The following is a 15,793-nucleotide window of genomic DNA, read 5'->3' as shown; positions in this document are numbered from 1 at the left end:
GCCCCTCTTTTGCCTCTTTGGGCGTCTCTAACTGGCTTTGTTCCTCAGCCTTGAGATTCTGGAAGCCCGCTGGGGAAGAAATGCCGAGCAAAGGGGTTTGGGCTTGTTCTGGGCAACCTCACAGGCCTTGGATCTTGCTCCTTTTTACGCGTAGCCCGTGGCCTTGTAATCCATCAAGTTGCAAGTGGGAGGAGTTCTTTGTGAAAGTCCTGTCTCCTGTACACATGTTATTTGCCTTGGCCCTGGCTGTGTCCTACACGTTGGACAAAGGGAAATGTTGGAAATGCCTTGGTGCAAACTTAGGGCCTTGGACTCCTGGCCTGGCATTCACCCTGTTGGCTAGAGAGGGGCAGCAAGCGTGGCTAACAAGTCGTTTTAATTGACCTAAATTTTAAGCCCTACCAGTCTGTAAACTTGCGTTTACAGTCTGTAGAGTGAGTATATGCGCTTTCAAATGAGTCCGGGGGCATAATGGAAAACGGAGTCTGTTATATTCAGTAATCCCAAACATCGGAGTATCTACAACCAAAGAAGATGGAGATGCAAAGATGAAACCTGGTTCATGTTGCGTAGACTTTAGTGGGGAACCGGACATGTCAATGGACTTAAGGGAACCACAAAATAGAGGTCAGCAGGGGAGAGACTCCTATATCAAATCTGATGGAACAGGGAAAGCGTCCATGGGAAAGTAGCAGTTGAGCTGAGTTTTAAAGAAGGGAGAAGAGCTTTCCCAGCAAAGGACAAAGCACAAGGGAAGGCTAAGGGGTGAAAGAATGTGATGCTTCTTGGAAATTGCAAGTAATTGGATACTGCCAGAGCTAAGGTTGCTGGTGGCCGGAGGCTAGTCTTCAGAGCTATTTGGGGGAACACCCTTTTGATGTATCTTGCTAAGCTGAGGATTTTGAACTTGACTCTGGAGGCCTCCTGATAAGCACCTTTTCAGACTTAATAACTCTTTTGTTTAAACTGGGCACCCAGTCACACCAAACTATCTGCTGTTTTCCAAAAACGCTTTACTTCTCTGTGCTTTTGCTCTGGCTGACAAGACCTAATCTTTTTTTTTTTTTTTTTTTTTTTTTAATGTTTCTCTTTGAGAGAGAGACCCAGAGCATGAGTGGGGGAGGGGCGGGGGGGGGGGGAGACACCGAATCTGAAGCAGGCTCTAGGCTCTGAGCTGTCAGCACAGAGCCCCACGCAGGGCACAAACCCACGAACCATGAGATCATGACCTGAGCCCATGTCAGATGCTTAACTGAGCCACCCAGGTGCCCCTGACAAGACCTAATCTTTAGGTCTTGTCATTACCTTCTTGACTTATCAGCTCTGGTATAAACTTTTTTATTTTAACCAACACTTATTAAAAGTCTAATACTGCCAGGCAGAGTACTAGGGTTTGGTAATATAAAGATCATTTAAATTCTGTTCCCTGCCTTCAAGAACCTCATCACACAAAAAAGGACGAATTGTGTTCTAAATGCCAGTAAAGGAGTATTGAGGTGCTGAACTTTGCACCATGCAGATGGGTATCCCAGATCAAGAGACCAGCAAGTGTAAAAATATGAACAATTAATAGAGAACAGTAACAATAAATTTTGTTCATATGTTTTGAGGTGTTTTCGTTCTAAAATTCTGACTTTACCATGGCATAAACTATGCGTTTGTCAATCTAACATTGGTTAAGCATATAAGTAGAGTATATATGTTAAATCACTTTGAGTTTCCCCAATAAATAGTACTAAGTCTAGTGTTTCTTAAATATTACTGTATTTAGTGTTTCCTTTAGCCTCAGGAATTCGGTTGAAATTCCCACAACTTTGAGAAAGATGGAAGTCAACGTAAGGCTATAAAATATGATATTGAAAATTCTTCTAAAACCTGCAAGCGAAGTGAGCTAAATTCTTTATTAAGAATAAAATAGGGGGCCCTGGGTGGCTCAGTCGGTTGAGCATCTGACTTCGGCTCAGGTCATGATCTCACAGTTCATGAGTTTGAGCCCCACGTCAGGCTCTGTGCTGACAGCTCAGAGCCTGGAGCCTGCTTCAGATTCTGTGTCTCCCTCTCTCTCTGCCCCTGTTCTGCTCTTCCCCCCCCTCATGCTCTGTCTCTCTTTCCTTCAAAAATAAATAAAAACATTTAAATTAAAAAAAAAAAGGGGGTATAAAAGTTGGTTTTAAGAAAAGGAAAACTATGTGCTTGTTTGCTTGTATGTGTATAGAATATTTCTCAAGGATATCCCAAAACTTGTAATATGGTTGCCTTTGGGGAGAGAAGAATGGGAGGGAGATATTTCACAATCTATCATTTTGTAACTTTGGAATGTTTATTTGTAGTATTTATTTAAAAAATTAAACTTAAGGAGTGCCTGGGTGGCTTAGTCGGTTAAGTATCCAACTCTTGATTTTGGCTCAGGCCATGATCTCATAGTTTTGTGAGTTTGAGCCCCATGTCCATGCAGAGCCTGCTTGGGATTTTCTATTTTTTTTTTCTCTCTCTCTGCCCCTCCACTGCTTGAGTTTTGTCTCTCAAAATAAATAAATAAACTTAAAAAAATTTAAAAAGTGTAAAATTCTCTTCTGTCAACTGAAGCTTTGAACTAGTAATTTGTCACCCCAGTAGCAAAGTTGGGTAATTCTTGGTAGCCTTAAAACTGTAGTCACATGTGTTCTAATATTTTTCCTTCATAGAAACTTAATGATGCTAAAAATATGTCCTGCGGCATCTGGTGTCTCATTCGGTTAAGTGTTTGACTCTTGGTTTCAGTTCAGATCATGATCTCGAGGTTTGTGAGTTTGAGCCCCTCATTGGGTTCTGAGCTGACAGTGCGGAGTCCGCTTGTGGTTCTCTCTGTCTCCTCTCGCTGCTCCTCCCCTGCTCATGTGCTCTGTTTCTCTTTCTCTCTCAAAATAAATAAACTTTAAAAAATTAATAAAAAAATAAAAATATGTCTTCATGAAAAATCTAGCTTTTCAGTAAAAGAACTCAGCACTTTTAAGCATTCTTATTTACATAAAATAATATGAAAAGATTAGCAGTAAGTTAGTATGTGAGTTTTTTTGGTAAAGATATGGTATATCATACATGCTATTTGCAACTTGTACTTTTCACTTAATTTATTGTCATCGTGTCAGAATAAATAATTAATTTTTTAAAATGTATTTGTTTTTTGAGAGAACATGTGTGCACACATTCGCATGCAATCGGGGGGAGGGACAGAAGGAGAAGGAGGGAGACAGTCTTAAGCAGGCTCCATGCTGAGTGAGGAGCCCAATGCAGGGCTCCATCTCACAACCATCAGACCATGACCTGAGCAGTAATGGAGTCAGACGCTAACTGACTGAGCCACCCAGGAGTCCCTTACCTTGTTATTTTTATTTTATTTTATTTGTTTATTTATTTTTTTAAGTTTATTTATTTTTGACAGAGACAGAGTGCAAGCATGAACAGGGGAGGGGCAGCGAGAGAGGGAGACACAGAATCCGAAGCAGGCTTCAGGCTCCGAGCTATCAGCACAGAGCCCGATGCGGGGCTCGAACTCACGAATCATGAGATCGTGACCTGGGCCGAAGTTGGACGCTTAACTGACTGAGCCACCCAGGCGCCCCTTGTTATTTTCCATGACTTCTTAGTATATAGTATGCAGGCACTATAATTTAACTATTCCCCTACTGATAAACATTTTGGCAATTTCCAGTGTTTTATAAACAGTGCTGCTGAGAAATTCTCAAATATAGCTTTGGACACTCATGCCAGTATTGCTGTGAGATGGACATCTAGAATGGAAATTGGTGGGTCAATGTAAATGCAGGTTTAAAATTGTAATAAGTAAGTACGCTTTTCCTCTTTTGGTTTTTGCCTTTCTTTTCTTTTCTTTCTCCCTCCCTCTCCCCACTCCTTCATTTGTTATGTTTAGGAAGCTTTCACCAATCCAACATTATAAATGTATTCTCCCAGGTTTTCTTCTAGTTCTTTCATGGTTCCGGTTTTTACACTTAAGTCTTCATTCTATCTGGAATTGATTTTGGTGTAAATTCTGGGGATTACTTATTTGTAAGTAACTGAATTTTATTTTTCTTCAAATGGTGAGCTAGTTTTTCTGTTTTTTTTTTTTCCTTAATGTTTATTTTTGCAGGCACAAGTTGGGGGAGGGGCAGAGACAATCCCAAGTAGTCTCTGCACTTTTGGTGCAGAGGTCGATGTGGGGCTTGATCTTACAAACCATGAGATCATGACCTGAGCCAAAATCAAGAGTCAGACACTTAACCACTTGAGCCACCCAGGCACCCCTTGATCATTTCTTCTTGAAGTTGTTACTAAACATTGTCTTTTTGTTGTTATCATGAATGGTCTCTTGTTTTACCATTATGATTTATTTCAGTGGGATGCTTCATAACTTTCCATAACCATGTGACCAGGATACAGGTATCCAAGGAGGTAGCTGGCGATAGCTAGAGGCATGGCAGAAGCCAAGTCATTAGGGCTTGAGCACTATGCTAGTAGTTTGAAATTCATCTTGAAAAAATACTGGAGGATCCTAGGGAGGATGGTGATATAACGTCTAAGATCTGACTTTTATCTATCTGAGTGCCTGTCAGGCACTGTGCTAAACTTTCCACGAATGTTGTCATATTTTAATCCTTACAGCAACCCCATTTTTATAGATGACTTGATCATATTTACATTTTAGAACAATCATTTGGGTGCTAATGTGAAAGAAGGATTCTTAGAAAACTTTTATGGTGAGAGAGAAGATGAGAAGTGTTGAGGCCTAAGTGATAGAAATGGAGAGAGAGACAACTAGAAACAGAAACATAGAGGTGGAATCTGCAGGTCATGGTAACTAGAAGCAGAGATGAGGGAGAAGGAATCATGGCTGACTTCCAACTTTCTGGCCTGAGCAACAGGATGGTTGGGGGTGCCCTTCCTGTGATGGGGAGCCCAGAAAGAGGAGGAGGAGAAGGCTGTGGTGGGTCAGAATTGGGGAGGGTGAAGATGAGTCCAATTTTGGATGTGTAGAATTACTGCTATACTCTTTTTTTTTTTAATGTTTATTTATTTATTTTAAGAGAGGGAGAGAGCAAGAGCGGGGAAGGGGCAGAGAGAGAGAGAGAGAGAGAGAGTCCCAAACAGGCGCCATGCTGCCAGTGCACTGTGTGATCATGACCTGAGCCAAAATCAAGCGTTGGATGCTTAATGATTCAGCCACGCAGGTGCCCTTGCTGTACTTTTTTCTTTAGATTAAAAAAAGAAAATTTTTATTGGAAACATACAATAGAAAGTAAATCTCAGCTAAAATGCTGTTTCTTATGCTTGTATAAATTAAATTTTTTTTTTTTTTTTTTTTGGAGAGAGAGAGAGAGTGAGTGTGTGTGAGCGGGAGAGGGGAAGAGGGAGACAGAGAGAGAGCAAATCTGCATGGAGCTCAACACAGGGCTAGATCTTACAAAGAATTGTGAGATCATGACCTGAGCTGAAATCAAGAGTTAAATTTCTTGATGGGGTCCCTGGGTGGCTCTGTCAGTTAAGCATCTCACTCTTGATATCTGTTCAGGTCATGAATCTCGAGGTTCATGGGTTCAAGCCCTGAATTGAGTTGATGGTGTGGAACCTGCTTGGGATTCTCTCCCTCTCTCTGCTCTTCCTTCCAGCCCCACCCCTGCACACATGTGTGCTTGTGTGCAAGCTCTCTCTCTCAAAAATAAACGTTAAAAAAACTGTCTTTAAAAAAAATTTCATGAAACATTTAGTTTTTGTTTTTGTTTATTTTTGGGGAGAGTGCAAGCAGGGAGGGGCAGAGAGAGGGGGGCAGAGGGTCTGAAGCAGTCTCTGTGCTGACAGGCTGACAGCAGTGCGCCTGATACGGGGCTGAAAGTCACTAACCACCAGATCATGACCTGAGCCGAAGTCGGACACTCAACCAACCGAGCCACCCAGGTGCCCAGAAACATTTAGTTTTTAATTGACTGTGGGGCCTAGTGGGGCTGGAAACATTTTTTTTTTTTTTTTTGAGGATCACCAATTTGTTCTTGTTCTCCTCTTACCTCTGTGACTATACATGGTTTAGTTTTAGTTTTCTTTATGAACTCTTCTTCTTTCTAACCCCTCACCTGCCCCCCCAGGTGTTAAGAAAATTTTTTTAATGTTTATTTATTTTTGAGAGAGAGAGATATGAGTGCGAACAGGGAGGGGCAGAGAGAGAGGGAGACACAGAATCTGAAGCAGGCTCCAGGCTCTGAGCTGTCAGCACAGAGCCTGATGTGGACTCAAACCCATGCGTGAACTGACTGAACCACCCAGGTGCTCCCTACCCCCACCCCCATGTGTTATTTTTTAAATACACTTTTTATTTTAGAATAGTTGAGGATTTTCAGAAAAGTTGCAGGGATAGTACAGAGAATTCCTTTATACCTGGCATGCAGTTTTCCCTATTGTCAACATGTTAAAATGGTAGTCACAACTAATAACCAATACTGATACGTTATTAGTAACTAAAGCTCATTATTTGTTTGTTTGTTTTTTGAATTTCCTTAGTTGTTACTAAATGTCCCTTTCCTGTTCCAGGACCCCATCCAGGATACCACATTGCTTTTAGTCATCATGTCTCCTTAGGTCACTGTTTTTGTTTTTTAGTATTTATTTTTGAGAGAGAGAGCACAAGTAGGGGAGCGGCAGAGAGAGAGGGAGACAGAGAATCAAAGCAGGCTCTAGGCTCCAAGCTGTCAGCACAGAGACCGACGGGAGACTTGAACTCACAAATCGTTGAGATCATGACCTGAGCTGAAGTCAGACCCTTAACTGACTGAGCCACCCAGGTGCCTCTCCTTAAATCCCTCTTAATTGTTACTTTCTCAGATTTTTTTTTTAATGTTTATTTTTGAGAGAGACAGATACAGAGTGTGAGCAGGGGAGGGACAGAGAGAAAGGGAGACAGAATCCGGAACAGGCTCCAGGCTCCAAGCTGTCGGCACAGAGCCTGACGCAGGGCTCGAACCCACAAACCGAGAGATCATGACCTGAGCCGAAGTCGGACGTCTAACCAATTGAGCTACCCAGGTGCCCCAGTTCTCAGATTTTTAAAATTTATTTTTCTTATTTTTGATGACCTTGACAGTTTATTTTTAATGTTTATTTTTCAGAGAGAGAGAGAGAGAGAGAAAGAGAGACAGAGCATGAGTGGGGGAGGGGCAGAGAGAGAGGGAGACACAGAATCCAAAGCAGGCTTCAGGCCCTGAGCTGTCAGCATAGAGCCCGATGTGAGGCTCTAACTCACGAACTGTGAGGTCATGACCTGAGCTGAAGTTGGCTGTCAACCAACTGAGCCACCCAGGCTCCCCAACCTTAGCAGTTTTAAGGAGCACTCACTAGGTATTTTGTGGAAGGCCTTTCAATTTGGGTTTGTCTAATGTTTTTCTCATGGTGAGATTGGATTTATAGTGTCAAAACTCAAACTCTGCACACTGAGAAAATAAACCAGAAAGATGAGTTTATTGCAAGGCTTTCTACCTACAAGCTGGGGAACTCAGGGCAACTGGAGGAATGAGTTTCAAGTTGCCACAGTCTAAGTGATTTTTCATGGAGTAAATGTGGAAGTTGTTTGGTTTTTTCAGATGATTGGTTTCTTAGCAGTCTTTTCTTATTTGGGTCAGGGTAGCTGAGTCAGGGGAATGAGGAAGTCCAGAGATGGCATGAACAAACTTGGCATTTGGGGATTGGCTGGTGTGCTTTCTGATTTCTGAGGAGAACTGGAAATTCCTGTAAGATTGGGTTAAGTTTCCTTTATATGCCCGAATTAACCATCTCCATTTTGCCCCTGACATAAGTGACTCCATTTTAGTTTGGTTCTACAACAACTTTGGGAGAGTAACACCACAGAGTTAAAGTGCTTAGTTTCATCGTATCATATCAAAGCCTATACTATGAACATGATCTATCACTATCAATGTTTGCCTGATCCCACCTGGTGAGGTAGCACTTGGTAGGTTTTTCCATTATAAACTTATTCCTTGCCTCAGTCCTCTCCCCCTTTCCATAATGTACCCTTTAGAAGGAAGTCTTATTTATCTTGATGCCATTAGTGTAAAAACATGGTCTGGCATAAAGTAGGCATTCAGTAAGTGTTTGTTGAACTGAACTGGGTCTCTATTATTTTGTGAGTCTCACAAAAGTCCTGCCAGATAGTGTTCTCTATTTTATCAATAGGAAAGTAAAAATTTGAAAATTTGAGTAACTTACCCAAAGTCAGACAGTAAGTGGTCAAGTTTGGAATTTGAACTCAGTCTCTCTGAATGCAAAGCCTGTGTTCTTTCCCCATACCGCTCTGGCTTCATAGAGGGTTGTGTTTACGTTGGCCATTTTCCCTAAGTACTTGTAATACAAAAGTGTCCATAGATTATGCGGTTAGTTCTTTGGTTACATGGAAACTTAATTCTTCAATAATTCATCTTTTCAATTTAAAGTTATACTTCAAACCTCTCCGCCTCAAATTTGGCAGACTTCTGTGCCATGTATTGCTTGATCTAATTCCAATGGAAAATCTTCTTTTTAATTCCCTGCAGAGTTGTGGAGAGTGGGTTGTATCAGGGCCTTAATGGGAAAATGGGTACCAGTTAGGATACTATTACAATAGTATAAGACTGGCTACATAATTTGTGAGGCTCAGTGCAAAATGAAAATGCAGGACCCTTCCTTATTAAAAAAATTATTAATAAATTCAAGACAGTGACAGCAGAGCATTAAACCAAACATGGGGCCCTTCTAAGTGTGAGACCCTGTGTGACTCCATAGGACACACACCCATGAACCTAGCCCTGTAGTAGTAGAACTAGTAGGTAAAGAGAGTCAGTATGAAAGAAGTGGAAGTGAGAATGGAGAAGAGAGGGTGGTAACACAAGATATTACAGAGATAAACTTACAGGACTGGGTTGATGATCAGATATGATAGATGAGTGGGCAGATAAAATATGGAATGTAAGGTTTCTGATGGTGATGCCTTTTACTGACACTGGAAATCAGAGGACCTGGTTAGCTCTGAGGGGAAAGTGGTAAGTGCATTGTTTTTTTTTTAAAAAATGTTTATTGATTTATTTATTTGGAGAGTGAGAGAGGCAGAAAGAGGGAGAGAGAATCCCAAGCAGACTGTGCTGTTGGTGTAGGGCCCAACTTGGGGCTCGATCCCACAAACCATGAGATCATGACCTAAGCTGAAATCAAGAGTAGCATGCTTAACCAACTGAGCCAACCAGGTGCCCCGTAAGTTCAGTTTTAAACACATTAGTATCCACAAGTAGTCAGGAACACTTGGATCTACAAATATACAGAGAAAAAGAGCTGGAGAATTAGAGTGTTCCAATCTGATAGTACTGAAGACTTTAACCGTTTAAAGAAAGTATTCATGTATTTTCTGTATAATTGAGAAATAATATTTGTATTGATGAAAAACAAGTTACAAAGTATTACTGTGTTTATAAGAGACATATATTCAATCTGAAAGTAAAAGTTTGCAAAAGTTTGTAGTAAAAGAAAGGCATTTATGGTAGAAATAGATTTGTAGCCACATATTTTCTGTTGCCAATACCATAGTACATTATTCAAAATAGGCTCATAGTTTACTGTCTTTTGATTTTTTGTTGAGCTCCCACAATCTATCTGTTGCTCTATAGAATGTATAATTTTAAAAGCTTAAATTAAAAAAAATTTAAATTAAGGCTTACATTAAATTTTTATTTTTACATATCTCTGTTTTTGATAACTGACATGTAATCATTTTTATATTTTCATAGTATATTTTATAACTCTCTTTTCTTTCTATTACTTGTGTACATTTTCTGGGGGGAGGTTACAGGGCAGTAGGGACAGTCTGAAGTTGGAAGTCAGGTTTAAGTTCTGGCTTTGCATCTTATTGGCTACGTGATCTCAGGAAAATTACTAAACTTATCTGAACATAGTTTGCTTATTGGCAAAATGGAGATGAAATTTACTTTGCTGGAGATATAACTATAAGTGAAAGATCTTTGTAAGCTTTAAATTTCGTAAATCCATACCCTTTAGCTTTGTACCCAGGGCACTTCTTGAAATCAGGCTCCACCTCCTTCCCAGATTCATCTCCAGTAACCTACCTTTCCCAAAGTGGCTTCCTCATCATCCCCTGAACATGCCTTAACACTTTTCTGCTTTCTTAATTTTTCTCTAATTCATTTATTTCATCAACATTTACTGAGCACCTTACCTCCCTCAAGGCTTTGTTTAAATGTCACCTCAATGAGACCTACAATGTCTACCCTAATCAAAGTTGTGATCTCCTATTCCTCCTCAGCTCTCCAAATCCTCCTTAGCCTGCTCTACTTTTTTTTTTTCCATTGCACTCATGACATAGCACATTATTTACCTGTTGTCTCTTCTCTCTATACCCCTTTCCCAATAGAACTAAAATTTCACTTGGGCAGGCATCTTTGTTTTGTTTTATGATGCATCCCAGGCATCTAGAACATTGCCTGGTACAGAGTAGGTACTCAATAAATGTTCATTGAATGAATAAATGAATATGAATTGTGCCAGACTTTAAGCTAGGTGCTGAGTATCTATAGTCGTGCAGAAGCAGAGTTGGTTCCTGCCCTTGTGAAGTGTCTAGTTTAGCACAAGAGTGGCTTTCCTGTGGGCCTGGGCTGCCCTCTTCCAGGAAACGTCAGCATGACTAATTGCTGGGTTCAGAGTAGCCTTTCCTCTTAGCAGTGAGCAGTTTTCTGATAGTTTTAAGTTTTTTTTTTTTATTCTAATAGAAAGGAAGCAGGGCAAAAAGAATAATGCATTCTCTTAGTCTCTCTAAGTTAAAAGTCAACAATTTTTCCCAATGCAAAGACAGAATAGTATCCCCTTTAAAGTGCCAGGCCTGGTTGATAACCGAAAGGCATCATGAAGTATAGCTGGCTTACTTTTTCTTTTTCTTTTTCTTTTTCTTTTTCTAATGTGAATGAAGATGGTTGCAATTTTTCATACTGTTGGAGAATGAGAGGATGTAAACATGTTTTTTGCTGTCTTTTTGTAAATTGTAGAAAACATGAGATCCTGACATTTCTTTTTTGAGGTCCTCTCTATGCAGTTGGTCAATATGAATTTTTATATTGCTAGACCTCTTTTTTAAGAAAAGAAAAAAAAAGGAGCTCAAATTGCATGTATTTAAAGATAATCTGCTGATCCAGCACACTTAAAACAATGTGTCAGCAACTATTCTTTTTCTCATCCTGTTCTCACACAGGCAGCCACACAATCCAGGGAAAGTCCAAGGCTGGGGTCTACCTGCAAGATGGAATGAAGAATTAAGGAAGAATACTGCTGTACAGGTATGCAACTGAACTAAATGATTAAAAAATTTTTTTAAACATTTATTTGTTTTTGAGAGAGCATGAGCAGGAGAGGAGCAGAGAGAGAGGGAGACACAGAATCTGAAGCAGGTTCCAGGCTCTGAGCTGTCAGCACAGAGCCTGATGTGGGGCTTGAACCCATGAACTGTGAGATCATGACCTGAGCCAAAGTCAGACACTCAACTCACTGAGCCACCCAGGTGCCCCTAAATGATTCTTAATATCCTTTCCAAACTGAGACTCTTGATCTACATAATTCGAATTCCTAAATTTTGTTTGTCCTCCTTTATTTGAATAATCTAGTTGATAACATTTTGTATATATATATGTGTGTATGTATATATATATGTATATACACACACACACACATATATATATATACATGTGTATATATATATATATATATCTTGTAGGTAAATATTTTAATTCTTCATCTCACTTTGCTATCAAGCATTTTCCAATTTAATTTTGATGTTCCATCTGAATTTCCTTGTCTGCACATAAATTCTGATGTAGATATGAATTGTTTGTCCTCATGATCTTTTCGTCAGAAAAAAATTTGGTGAGAGGAAACTTGTGGAAGTAGCCTCAATTTGTTGTAAACAATTTCTGTGGTGTCCCATGAACCTCTGAAATGACATAAAAATCTAGTCTGCAAGATTTTTTTTTCAGTATTTTGCACTTGGCAGCAACTTAATTTTGTTTAACACTTGTCACATTGTGAATAAACTCTATAACATCTTTGACAGAACAAACAAAAGACTCAACTCAAGTAATGATCCTTATGCAAAGTCTTCTGTAATGCTCTTGACAGATTTATAAGCCCTCTTGTGTTGCCACATCATGCTGTGGACATACCTCTAACATAGTATAAATGTAAATGTGTATAGTATATTATAAACATTGATGGTGATGTCTACTTCCAGAAGAGTTCATAGCCATTTCTAGGGATACAAGAAGAAGCCAAAAAACCAAACAAACAAAAAATCACACACACACACACACACACACACACACACACGCCCCCACACACCAAGATGCCATAAATTAAAAGTGCAAAGAATGAAGAAATAAAAACACGGGTAGAGACAAAACAGAGTCAGGGACAAAGCTAAAAATGGGAGTAGGAATGACCTTCACATTTGCTACAGCTGGCACATGAATTTATCTCTAAACTCTCAAGCCTCATTGGTCCCACAGTTCATGATGTCCATTGATAATGAACAAACCCATTACTCTGGAGAAGTAACACTTTTCCTTGAACTGAGATCAGGTTGGACTGTCTCCCAGGGATGCTCATAAAGAGAACATTGTGTTATATCAGGAGCAGTGTCCTTGACAGCATCCCTGACAGGGTGGCCAATTCACAAGGATGCCTATTACAGCCGTATGGCAACACACCAAAAAGAGATTCAATGGGTTAAATTGAGGTGGAGGGCTATCTCAGTGATCATGGCTCCGCAACATTTTTATGTCCTGCACCTACCCCAGTTTCTGGCATATAGCAGGTGTCAAAAAGTATTTGTTGAGTGAATGTCAAATGGAGAAGGCCCAGGTTGAAGACTCTCTCTAGAAAGGCCCCTCTAATTTCTAAGACCTAACATCCTGCTCCCCAACTCTGCACCCCTTTTGTAGCTATCTAGCAATACAGTTATGAAAGAATCCTTCTACTCTTGGGTTAAACTGCCATTTCAGTATTTTCATGTTAAATTTCTTATGTTTTCCCCAAATATAGGAGTGAAGCCAGAGGCATCTGTGTATATGTATGCCTGCTGGTGGTGCTAGTGGTGGTGTTAGGTTTAGAAAGTACTGTACGCATCAAGCTTGGAACTCAGTTTGCAGGTGACCTTGCGAGTGCTACTGGCTTAAATCCAGACTCCCAAGTCCAGGCTTTCCTTTAGAGTAGAGGTAGGGCCTGCGATGATGCCAGGGTGCACCTTTGTCATTGGTTTCTGTGCTGAGCACCAGGAGGACCCAGTTGCAGGTTCAGTAGGGCATGAAAAGAGACCCAGTGCTGGGACACCTGGGTGGCTCAGTAGGTAGAGCATCCGACTCTTGATCTCATCAAGAGTTCAAGCCCTACTCTGGGTGTGGAGCTTACTTAAAAAAAAAAAAAGAGTGCTGAACAAGCAGACACTGTTTCAGGGCTCTTCACAGCCCTGTAGGGAGAATGGGGTTGAGCTGAGTTCACAGGTCATTTTATTTTATTATTAATTTTTTAAATGTTTCTTTTTGAGAGAGCGAGAGGCAGGCCAGGGGGGGAGCATAGAGAGAGGGAGAGAGAGGATCTGAAGCAGACCCTTTGCTGATGCTGACAGCAGAGAGCCCAATGCAGGGCTTGAACTCACAAACTGTGAGATCATGACCTGAGCTTAAGTAGGATGCTTAACTGACTGAGCCACCCAGGCACTCCAGGTCATTTTAGCTGGCAGAATTGGAGGCTTGGGGGTAGGGCCTGGCATAAGGGTCTTCCTGGAGGATGTCACCATCTCTCATTCCTAATGTCATTGACATTGTGAAGTGTTTCAGAGAAGAACTGAGTCTCTATGTGTAGGTTTTTGTCTACAGACTCACTACAGTGATATCTTCATCACAATGACGCTCTTATCTTCTAGTGTGTAACCTTACCTTATTCTTGCTTTTACAGCAATGGCACTGCCAGACTTAGGACAAGAAACTGGGGGAGGTGATGTAGTGGCTAACAATATGGATTCCGGAAACTGACTCCCTGGGTTAGAACCCTGGCCCTGCAACAAGCAAGTTATTTATCCTTTCTGTGCCTCAGTTTCCTCATCTGTAAAAGGGGATGATAAGAGTACCTAGTTCATAGGGTTATTGTGAAGACTAAATAGATAATGAGGTAATATAAAATGCTTAGAACAGTGTCTACAGGTAGTGAACAAATGTTTGGCTAATAATAATAATGGTCAAAGAATTACTATTTTATTTAAACATAGGAACTAATATAGGTAAGTGAGTCAACGTGATATTGATTTACTAAATTATTCATTAAGTGCCTACTATGTGCTAGGGTCTTTTCTAGGTCAAGGAGTCAATGTTCACCATGGCACACAAATCCCTTCCCTAGTGGAGGTTACAGATGAATGGGGGCACAGACATTAAGCTAACAGCTACGCAAGTATATAAGGCAGTTCTCTTATTAAGGAAGTTGAACCTTGACCTGAAATTCATACATTTCAGTCTTAAGAATTCCAGCATACAGTAGAAACGGTGCCCTTTTGTTTTTATTTTTTTAAGAAAAGGGTGTTCTGGTTATCTAATACCATGGGACAAACTGCCCTCAAAATGTAACAACAGTCATTTATTTTCTCAAAATTCTGTAATCAGAGCAAGGCTTAGCAGGGATAGCTCATCTTTGTTCTGTGTGGTGACTGCTGGGAAGGGTTAACTAGGGCTGGAGGGGCCTTCCACGCTGGATTATTCACAGGCTGTCTGTTAGCCAGGAGCTCAGCTGGGATTGTTGGCTAGGACCCCAGTTTTCCTTCACATGATCTCTTCGCATGCTAAGTTGAGCTTTTCACAGCATGGCAGCTAGGTTCTGAAGAGGAGTACCCCAAGAGGATAGGCCATAATGTGCAAGCACTTATCAAGGTTTGTACTTGTTAACGTCCCACTGGCTAAAGCCAGTCCTTTGGCCAAGTACAGAGTCAGTGTGGGGAGGGACTGTATAAGGGAAAAAATTCTGCACGATGAGAATCAATGGGGTCTAATAAAGTAATAGATTACCACAGACAGGGTAAATCTACATTTTCCAAAAAATGTTTTTGTTCTTTTTTCTCTTCAATCAGTTTGCCATATTCGCTATCTCTAAGACATCAGGAAGAAGTCACATAGGTGGGAGGTGAGGTCTCTTCTGTATCAAAAGCCATCTGGAGAGTGGTTAAAAACTTTTGTTACAAATGATATAATTTAGAGTTATGTTATTCTATGTGTATAGAAAGAAAGATTAAATTTCATTAAACTATGTTGTTTTGACATGCAGAGATGGAGCTTTGCTGGTGAAAAGAATGACAAGGCAGGAGTGTCCTGGGGTTGTCTGAATAGTGTAAAAGTGTAGACATACAAATCTGTTGCCAAGAGGAGCCAAACCATGGTCAGCAAAATGCCACTGGGCATCCAATCTGAAGTATAAGAGCAGCTAGATCAGTGTCTGAAGGATTGGAAGGAAGGAAGGATACCAACAGGCTCAGGAGAGTAGAATAGCTCAGAGGTAAGTCTGTGAATGGTGGGTATATGCTGGCCCTGTGCTCACCAGACTGAAAGTCCCTTAAAGGGAGGAGCTGTGTCTCACTTGACTTCTCCATCTTCAACACTTAGCTCCCTGCCTAATACAGAGGAGGCACTCTAAGTGGCGAATGCATGTAGACATTAGGGGTTGAAGAAACTACAGAGTTGCAAACCATTCTCTCATTTTAAGA

At 40.6% G+C, this 15,793-nt stretch overlaps 1 protein-coding gene across 2 annotated transcripts in view; it reads left to right on the top strand.

Moving 5' to 3' along the window:
• Positions 1-15,793, top strand: part of APTX (aprataxin) — a 75,233-nt gene that overhangs the window by 837 nt on the left and 58,603 nt on the right. The window contains exons 2-3 of one of the 2 annotated variants that reach the window (XM_042965193.1): positions 11,249-11,333; positions 15,358-15,585. The gene's annotated coding sequence lies outside the window, so the exon portion shown is untranslated. The remainder of the gene's footprint in view (positions 1-11,248; positions 11,334-15,357; positions 15,586-15,793) is intronic. The other variant, XM_042965194.1, reaches the window with a different exon arrangement.

This window comes from Panthera tigris, chromosome D4 (genome assembly GCF_018350195.1).
Source record: "Panthera tigris isolate Pti1 chromosome D4, P.tigris_Pti1_mat1.1, whole genome shotgun sequence".
Taxonomy (NCBI): Eukaryota; Metazoa; Chordata; class Mammalia; order Carnivora; family Felidae; genus Panthera; species Panthera tigris.
Note: the sequence above shows the minus strand (reverse complement) of the source record. Positions and strands in the feature narration are given on the sequence as shown.